The sequence below is a fragment of the Hipposideros armiger genome, unplaced genomic scaffold (genome assembly GCF_001890085.2).
Source record: "Hipposideros armiger isolate ML-2016 unplaced genomic scaffold, ASM189008v1 scaffold_168, whole genome shotgun sequence".
Classification (NCBI taxonomy): Eukaryota; Metazoa; Chordata; class Mammalia; order Chiroptera; family Hipposideridae; genus Hipposideros; species Hipposideros armiger.
In genome coordinates, this window is record NW_017731518.1 from 484,968 (window position 1) to 488,260 (window position 3,293).

General features: G+C 43.7%; 1 protein-coding gene across 3 annotated transcripts in view; it reads right to left on the reverse strand.

Moving 5' to 3' along the window:
- The window catches only part of CHST11 (carbohydrate sulfotransferase 11), a 274,124-nt gene that overhangs the window by 207,467 nt on the left and 63,364 nt on the right, over window positions 1-3,293 (reverse strand). Inside the window, exon 1 of one of the 3 annotated variants that reach the window (XM_019651849.1) lies at window positions 790-900. The exons of the other annotated variants lie outside the window; for them this stretch is intronic. The gene's annotated coding sequence lies outside the window, so the exon portion shown is untranslated. Of the gene's footprint in view, window positions 1-789; window positions 901-3,293 lie in introns of those variants that run through there. 3 annotated transcript variants of the gene reach the window in all.

A 3,293-nucleotide genomic window follows, 5' to 3' on the forward strand; every position in this document is an offset into this window, starting at 1 on the left:
AAAAAAAAAAAGTGAGTTCAAGGAGGTTTCACTTTCTTGCCAGCTTCACTGAAATTTTACTATGCGATTGGATATCTTAAGAAAAATCTGCTTTGGGTGTCAGGCCCTGCTGGAAAGGACCTGGAGATAGAACTTCCGGTTCTTTTTGCTCACAGCTAAGGCTACGCCATCTTCCAGAGAAAGCTGACTCACAAGGGTATTGTGATTAAACAAGCTACATGCTCACTTGGCATATATAGAGCGTGCTCGATAAATACTAACTAATATTACTGGTGCTATCATTTTCACCTGTTATTGTCACCTGAGGACTTACCTGAGTGGAGCTACTAACGCCCCATGGAAAATCAAGGTTTATCATCTCTTCTAATAGAGCACAAAATTCAGGGTGGGGTCCTCAGAAAACAGACGCGTGAAGAGTAAGTCTTAACTGATTCCATTAACAGTGACTACCAGGCTCAGAGCTAGGTGCTAGGGAGCAAAGACAAAGAACATTCCTACCCTCAAGGGTTCAAAGCCTAATATAGGAAACAGACAAAAGAACAATTACAGGACGATTCATAAAGCTGTGGCTGAAGTAAGTTCCAGGAGTGTCCAGTTCCAGGAGGAGATATTGGCCCAGGGCCAGAAACGCAGACAGAAGCCAGAAAACAAGGGACTTCCTGTGACAGTCCTTGGGGTTAGAAATGTATCCCATAGGTCAAAGGTAGCCATGTATATAAGTTTGTTAGGGCTGTTACAACAAAATACCACCGAGTGGGTGGTTTAAACAACAGAAATTTATTTTCTCACAGTTCTGAAGGCTAGAAGCTCAAGGTCAAGGCACTGGCAGCGTTGGTGTCTTCCCAGCCTCTCTCCTTGGCTTGCAGATGGCTGCCTTCTCACTGCGTCATCACGGGGTCTTTTCTCTGTGCACATGCCTGTGTGTGTCCTAATCATCTCGTCTTATAAAGACAGTCGGATTAGATGAGGGCTTATCCATATGACCTCCTTTCATCTTAATCACCTCTTTACAGACTCTGTCTCCATATACAGTCACTGTCTGAGCTCCTGAGGGTTAGGACTTCAGCACAGGAATTTGGGGAGGTCACAACTGAGTTCCTAATACTATGAACGGGCTTGAAGGAGAGTGACAGGAACAGGTTTTCGTTTTAGAAAGAGCACTCGGGTGGTGGTGAGGAGAACGGAATTTGAGAAGGAGGGAGGCCGCTGAGAAGACAACGTAATAACCTTGCCAACATGGGACATGTGTTTAGCTGGAGCTTGGTAGCTGTGCCGGAGCCCCAAGCTCTAGTTACCCAGTGCAAATCCCTGCCATCCCCTGCTGGAGTCTACTTGTCGGTACGAATTCTCAGAACCACTGTTCCAGCATATTCCCAGGCTGGGCCTGATCCCCCACCACCAATACCTGCCCAGGCCTGGGAACCCCTAAAGCTAAACAAGCGGTGGGCTGAGGAGCAGGAACAAAAACAATGTTGCAGCTATACGGAACACAGTTAGGGGCCAGGGACCCAAGGTCTGAGAGTCAACCTTCCAAGAGCTCTGGTGTCCCCACTGGCCCATCAAGACCCCTCTAACAAGCGCCCCTCACAAATAAAGCCCTAGCAGGAAGCCCATTAACACCTCACAGGGGCAAACCTCAGCCAGCCCCCCACCCCCACCCCCATCAGAGAAACTTCAGAAGATATCCCAGCTGCACAGAATGCCAGAAAATCATCAATCAAGTGCACCATCCCAGGAAGCAGTCAGCTGAACTAGGGGAAGGAGTCAAGCCCATAAATTCAATGTCCCCAAGTCCCCATATGGCTCTCGATTTATTACCATAGAGGCTAACTATGCTCCTTGAGTTTAAAAAGGATCAAGGCCTCTATAAACAGTATATTGAACTACCTTCCATAAGGGAAAAAAAGAGAGAGAGTGAGTTTTTCTCTCTCTCTCTCTTTTTTTTAAAGAAAATGATCCTTTTGTGAAAATAATTCCTACTACACTGAACCCTTTGCCTCCAGCGTTATCATAAAATCCAACTTGCGGGTCGGCCCTTTACAAAATACATAATGTGACCTACAATGACCAAAATTGCCGTTTTGATTTGTTGAAATTAATTTCAGAATCAGATATTATGGTGAGTAGCTGGCTTGCCTGAATGATATGCTGATACTCGGGCGTTTTAGGTGAAAATCTATGACTTTGCTTATAAGTTTAAACTCTCTCCTCCTACCTCCCTACCGACACACCACCCCTTTGCAGCAATGCAGCTGTTCACCATTCACCCCCATCAAAGCAAAGGCACACAAAAAACTAGGAGAAGTATTCATATTTCTCAGGGGGTTACTAGTTGTGTAATCCCCAAAGGCATCAGACATCTCATTTCCACCACTGAAACTTCAACTTGCCAAGATTTTTTTTTTCCTTTTCTTTTTGGGACCATCCAACCCCTTTGCTACTACTAATCATCCAAATAGCTAGGCTCGACAGCGTACTAACTACAAGCTGGGCCTGTGCACTTTGCGAATCTTTGATCTCACTTTATCCTCGTAATAACTCCCTCAGGTGAATACTATCACTATCCCCATTTTGCAAAGATGGGAACTGAGGCTCAGAGAGGTTAAGTAACTTGTCCAAGGTCACACAGGTAAAGAGCGGCAAAATGATTCAAACCCAGGTTTGTCAGATCCAAGCCGTTTTTTTGGGTTTTTTTGAGTCTTAAACCACTAATTTTAATGACCTGTTCCTGTGCTAATTTGAAGACGGAACTCCCAACTGGGCTTCAAGTATAATATATTTAGAAGGTGTTTTCCGCTTTAATTTACCCAAGGTTCAAAAAGCAATTCCGAATATTATATACAATGAGGATTTAAAAAAGCTTTTAAGAATTCCAAAGGGATACCTTAACACATATTTGCAGTCATAAGATTTGTTCTTTTTCTGGATTATGATTTCTTCTCTTCTTTCCTGTTTAATTATGCAAGCACTTACCCTATGCTTAGAGTTATGCAAAACATGAAATCCAACTCTAGAACTTGGGTTTATAAAAACAAGTGAAAATGTCACAATGGTTACATGCTGCGCTTTGTTCAAAAGAGATGAGAACCAAAACAAAATAAAAATGGGTGTGTGTCAAGTAAGAATTTGACTTAAAATTTAGGAAAACATCCTGCATCTTAGACTGCTGGTTTCTTAAGGACAGGGATCCTGTCTTACCTGACTTTTTTTTTTTTTTTTTTTAGCTGAGCCATCCTGCTACCTGTTGGCAGCTCAGCGGCTGCTCAGCTCGGGCTGGACTCGAACCGCTGTTG